Here is a 6,575-nt window from a genome sequence, read left to right on the forward strand (position 1 = left end):
GGGAGGGGAGGGGAGGGGAGGGGAGGGGAGGGGAGGGTAGGGGAGGGAAGGGAAGGGAAGGGAAGGGAAGGGAAGGGAAGGGAAGGGAAGGGAAGGGAAGGGAAGGGAAGGGAAGGGAAGGGAAGGGAAGGGAAACAGAACAGTTGGACACCCGGGCTATTTCTTGCTATTTCTCAGGGGCACCCTTGATATACTACTTCGCCACCACATAAGCGCTATACTGTGTGGAAAAGAGGTAGCCCAGACACTAGCAAGACTGGAAAGATACACTTGAAGTGATAGTAATTGCATAAATGAAAATACTAGCTGCCATCTTAGCACACGTGGATAGAATGGCCTGCACTATACAGACACTTTCAATCACTTTGCAAAGTGTATTCAGTTCAATTGACGTTTTAGCCACATCCATGACATAAGCACACTTCCTATCGATGGTGGATTTACAAAGGATAAAGTATTTGGGCACCCATCCCCAAATGTTTTGCCTCTATCTCTACAGGTGCAGATAACCATACAAACATTCTTTTTTCCTTTCCGTGAATTTATGTGTGTTCTTCTATGTATTCCCAATGGTAGCTTGAAAGTGACTTTTTTTTTTAAGTTTGTGGTGGGGGCGAAAAGATGCCTCAGCAGTTAGGAGCCTGTTCTGTTCTTGCAGAAGATCTAAGTTGGATTCTCAGCACCCATGTTTGACAGCTCACAATCACCTGTAAGTCTAGCTCCAGGGTTTCAGCGCCCTCTGCTGGACTCTGTGGGCACCTGCACTCACGTATGTACATAAAATTTTGAGAAAGTAAAAATCATTTTTTTAAAGTTGTTTTCCGATCAGTCTAGGCTGGCCTCCAATTTGCCATCCTCCTGTCTGAGCTCTGCTTCCCAAGTACTGAGCTTACTGGCATATGGCAACATGCCCAACTTGAAAAGTATTGCTTCTGTCATAGGAAAATAACTGTCTGAGCTAGTGTGTATCCATCCCGAGGTGGCCTGCCCAGGCTAGAGGAGTGACAGGATCTCTTAACTCCTTTGGGGCCTCCTGAAAAGAGGAAATAGGGTTCTCTGATTCAAGATCAGATGCATTCTGGTTACACGGCCTGACCTTGGGGACAATAGAGTTCAGTGTTCTTCTGTGCCTGCCCAGAGGACAACAGTTCCTCTGTCACTACCTCCTAGGGCTCAAAAAATTAAAATTGCCCTCTCCAGAGGAGCTTTCTTGCCACCAGGGACTTAAGCCTGTTCCCCCCTGCATTCAGGGTGTGAATTACTGTCCCATGTAACTGGCCTAGTTGAACTAGAGCCTTGCACAGCAGAAGGGACTCTGATAGACACCAAACGCCTTTCTAAATGTATGCATAGCCTGAGAACACTCAGTGAGGTGTGGTGTTTCTAGTCATTGAACCCTAGCATCTGGGCATGCTGATTAGCCCTGCCCCAGTATTGGCCAAGTAGCTCTGGGAATGGGACTGTGCCCATATGATGTCTCTCTCAGTTAAAACACAGAGGAGGCCCCCAGGAAGACACTGCTTCTCTTACCTCTCAAACTAAGGATGCTAGGGGTTTGGTAGACAAGTTAACTTGCCTGCTGTCAAGGACCAGCCTCAGCTTGGAGAGGAGGTCCTGAGGAAGGGGTGTTTAGGAGCAAAAGAACAACTTGAAGTTAATCATGGGTACAAGTTGACAGTCTTGGGTGGGATCTTACCCTGCAGTAACCACTCTCCAAATCTCTTTATCTCCTTCCTTAATATCTTTCTGACAAGCTGGCACATAGTGCAGCTGCCTTTATTCTTTTAGGTCTGTAAAGCCCCTCATATAATTCATATTTTGTCCTTATATTTTGCATAGATGAGAATTCCTGTTCATATATTTTTGACCTCATGTTTTTAGAGTTCTTTTCCGCAGCCTTGAGGGCTGTCCTGAAGGTCACAGCATTTACCATCTTGCTAAGGACATTATACACACCCTCACCTCTTGGACTGGTGCTGCCTCTAATTATCATGGAGCCATTAACCTTGGCAAGGATAACATCTCTTGAAGGAGGAACATAAAGCAACTTATGTACATTATTAGACAACCAAGCTTCACATCAAGGATCTGTCAAAACTCATGGAAGCCCGAGCTATGCTGGCTCTGCTCCAGGGAACCATGACACCTCGCCCCTTGCTCAGCCATGCAGTACTCAGAAGCTTGCATCTACATGGTTGAGTTCACTGAGAAGAAAGCCCTAGGGCAGGGATGAGTATTTAGTCCATTTTCAGTTACTATAATAAAACCCCAGAGGCTAGGAAATTTACAAAGAATAGAAGCTAATGTGGCTCACAGTTCTGGAGGCTGAAAAGTCCTGGCATCTGATGAAAGGCATCATGGTGCATTACAGCGTGACACAGGACATCACCCAGAACAGACCTACAAGGTGAAGTCTCTCTTCCTCTTCTTATAAAGGCACCAAGGATGCCCTATCTCATGATCTCATCTAATATTTCTTTCTAAAGGCCTTACCTCCAAATACCATGGACATAGGAATTTGAGAAACAGGTTCCCAACACAAGAACTTGTTTTGGTTTGAGTTGGGGGTGGGTGTTTACTTGTTTGTTTGTTAGAGACTGTGACTTAATATATAGCGTGAGCTAGCCTCAAATGCTTGGTTCTCCTGCCTCAGCTTCTTCAGTGCTGAGATTATAGGCATGCGTATCTGCATCTACAGAACTCAGTCAACACAAGAGCTTTTGGGAGACGCATTCAAGCCTCTACAGCATAGGAGGCTGATGAAATATTCTTGCAAAGAGGAGAAGGAAGAGGAACAGGAAGACAGATAGCCAGGATACAAACCTAGGGTCAGCATTTGCCACCCTCACTGGTAACTATGGAAGGAGAATGGTCCTTCACAGCTGTCCCAAGATATCTGTTCTTCTGTGTTCTAGGAACCATCAGTCAAAGAATGGAGGCCATCCACCACAAAGGCTACACTCTAGATGAAGTATTCTCTGAAGCTGAGGCAGACCTCAAAGGTACCCACAGCTAAAGGCTATCTGCTAACAGCTCTGTTAATAGAAGCCAAAGCAACTCACCCTCCCATCATCAATGGAGGGAGACCATTGTGGCCATCACACCCAGGCCACCCAGCTAATAAGTAGCATAGGCTCCAGTTTAAGAGAAAGCCATTCGTTGTTTCTGATCTACGACAGCTTGACTGCCTCCCGCAGGCTTCAATTTTCCCAGCAGTTCTGATCCTTCCACCTAGGCTAGGGGTCCTCACTTTCAGATTTTCTACAAGACAATGAGCTCTTTGGGAGTCTAGATGACTTGCTGTTCCTGCTGCAACCTGAGCCATGTCACTTCCATAGCATCTGTTACCACCTTCAATTCCACTGCAGAGTTCGGTGTTTTAAAACAGTACATGAGGCCAAGGTGACTCAGCAGGTATCGTGGTTTAAATGAAAAATGTTTTCAATAGTCTTGGATATTTGAACACTTGGTCCCCAGTTGGTGACACTGTTTGGGGGAAGTTTAGGTCATGCTGCATTTCAGGAGGAAGTATGTCACTGGGCTTTGAGATTAAAACATCCCCTTGACATTTCTAGTTTCTCTGTCTCTCCTTTGTGCTTGAAGTAAAGGATATGGGCTCTCAGCATCTCCTTCCTTTGGCTGTGCCTACTATATAATGCCAAGCTTCCTCACCATAATGGACTCTCCCTCTGCGATCATCAGCTAAAATAAAGCCCTTCTATTAGTTGCATTGGTCATGGTGTTTTATCATAGCAACAGAAAATAAAAGGTGCTTGCTGTCAAATCTGATAAGCTAAGTTCTATTCCCAGAACTCACATGCTAGGAAGGAGAACCAATTCCTGAAAGTTGTTCTCTGGCCTCGACATGTGCATTGTCACGCATGCTCTATCATAAACACACACACACACACACACACTCATGCGCACACACACTCATGCACGCACACACGCACGCACTTGCGAACACACACTCTGAATGTAGTAAAGCCTTGAAAGATGTTCTTAAGATGAATGAATAAAAACAGCATGCACTGAGTTAAAGGACTTTACCAAAACCTAAAGAAATCCTCAGTGGAGAAGCAAAAAATACTGGAAGCAGACGGTGACACTCTGTACACTTATAAAGGAGAGTTCTCACTATAGGCTAACCAACCAGCTGGCTATGCTGAGTCGGAATCTTGGAGATTCTCCTCCTCAGGTCTGTAGGTTTTATGCTCTTCCCAGCCTCATGAGCTACCCAGTTCTGCACCCTGTCTGGAATAAGTGACAGAGATGACAAGCCACACAGGTAAGGCCCAGACATAACCACACTTTATTCCTCCTCAGGAGGAAAGGCCATTCTTTTATTTGGCAAAACATAGTTCTGAGACTCGAGATAATGCAACTGGGGCTTCAGGAGAGTAGCGTTTCTGTCTGGAGGCTGGACAGCCATGGGTGGATTAAAGACCAACAGTGATGTTGGAATTTAGAGACAAAGGAAATTGAAGTGAGTCAGAGACAGAGAGGAATTAATAGCAGCCCTTTGTCAGAGTCCCACACTGTCCAGCCAAATGTTTCAGCCTACTAGAACCAAGACAAACCACACACTTGGTGGCATAAACAATAGAAAGACAGCTCATTCCTCTGGAGGCTAAGATCCAAGACCAAGGTGTAAGAAGGTTTGGCTGCTCTTGAGACTTGTAAGGGGGCAGTTCTTCCTTGCCTGTCCCCTAGCTCCTGGTGGTATGCTGGCCATCTTTGAGATTCCTTGTTTGTAGAAGTGCCATGACACTAATTCCAAACTTAGTGGGCATTCTGACTTTTGTCAGCTCAACTTGCCTGGCTGTCTTCTTCTGGTAAGGTAACCCCTCTTCCTTGAGACTGGGTCCTCTTTCTAATATGGCCACCACAGCATACCCCATTCTCTTGTGTAGAGGAATTTTAATCAAGCAACATGGCTCCTCTGATCACACCCAGAGACCTGCCAGGTCTGTGTGATCTGGCTGGAATGCTGACACGCCCTTAGTAAACACCTTTAACTCCTCTGGGTGACAGACAACATAATGAATCAGAGAAAGATTTGACAGAATGAGTAAGAGATAGGATAAGGCCAACTCTCAGGAGAAAAGGTATTTTATGACCAGTACAGGGAGAGAAAGGAGGAGGGGAGGGGGAGAGGGAGAGAGAGCGTTGAATCTGTTTCTCAGACAGTTGGGAATGAGTGCAGTGACTGCAGTGCAGTGGAGTTGAGTTTGTTCGGTGCAGGTCAGCAGAGGCAGTTAAAGCCAAAGAATAAGGAGGCAGAAGATTAGAACAAATTGGCAAAGTTAGTTTGAGACCAAGCAGAGCGATTAATTCAGTGAGAAGCTGAGAGAAGCTAGATCCAGTCTGTCAGCTTGGAGAGGGGTTTGAGCCAGAACAGCTGACTTGAACCAGCGAACTAGAGTTCAGAAAGAGCTAGAAAGGGAGAGCTTATTCAGCAGTAAGTCTCCAAGATGACAGTTAGACCTGAGGAAGTAAAAGTTACTTTTACAGTCTTGCTATATAGGTATAGGCATGTAACCCAAGCTGGCTGCTCAGAATCTCCCTCTTTCTCTGCATTTTATAATATTGAAATACTTTTAAAGCATGGATCAAGGAGCAGGGGGCACTGAGGTTACTCCTGGCTAGGCCTGTCTCTTTGTAGTAGGTACCCACAGCAATTCTTCTGCCCCAGTCTCCACACTGCTAGGAGTGCACACACGTCACCATGCCTAGCCTGTGTCTCAGTTTTCTTAGAGATAAAATATGATGTTAACAATGATGTTTAGCTGGGGGCCTTTTGTTAAAACTAAATTAGTTAGTTCTATTTTGAGAAAGGTTTTCTTGTAGTCCAGGCTGACCCTCAACTGAGAATGTAGCCAAAGTTGGCCTTGAACTCCTGTTCCTTCTTCCTCTGCTTTCCAAACACTGAAATTATGGGCGGTATACCAACATACGTGAGTAATTAAAAAAAATATATAAGACAAGGTCTCACAGCATAAACCAAGCTGGCCTTACTTGCTGTATCCACCTACCTCAGCATCCTGAATGTTCAGATGACAAATACCATTGCTCTCAGCTTGTTAAATTCAATTCACATGGAGACAGGGCCTGAAGTATCACCCATGAGCAGACAGTTAAGTCTCACAAATGACCTCAGCTTCATATGCAGACAGAATTGACATGTAGCTTGAGTTATGCCTTAGTGTGTGTCCTGTGATATTACAAAACACTTGAAGCTTCTGAAGGCATGACATGCCTGACTAAGGAGCCACATCTGGATAGTATCTTTTGCTCTATTTTTGGCATGGCAAAGAAAGAAAGTAAGAGAGAAAGGGTCCAAACTCATCAATTTTGTCTAGGTCCCACTCCGTGAAGGAAGGACAGCTCTTCTTCTCTCAGAAGGGCTCTCTAAAAGGTCCCCTGTCCCCTGGCTTCTGGTAGTTTTCAGCAATCTTTAGCACTCCTTGGTTGGTAGATGCACTGAAGATTAAATTTCCAGCACATCATCTTTAGAGACACATAATTTCTGTCAGCTGGTGTGTGTCTGTAGGTACACACTCGAGTGCACACAT

Source organism: Grammomys surdaster, unplaced genomic scaffold (assembly GCF_004785775.1).
Source record: "Grammomys surdaster isolate TR1022 unplaced genomic scaffold, NIH_TR_1.0 182, whole genome shotgun sequence".
NCBI classification, from domain to species: Eukaryota; Metazoa; Chordata; class Mammalia; order Rodentia; family Muridae; genus Grammomys; species Grammomys surdaster.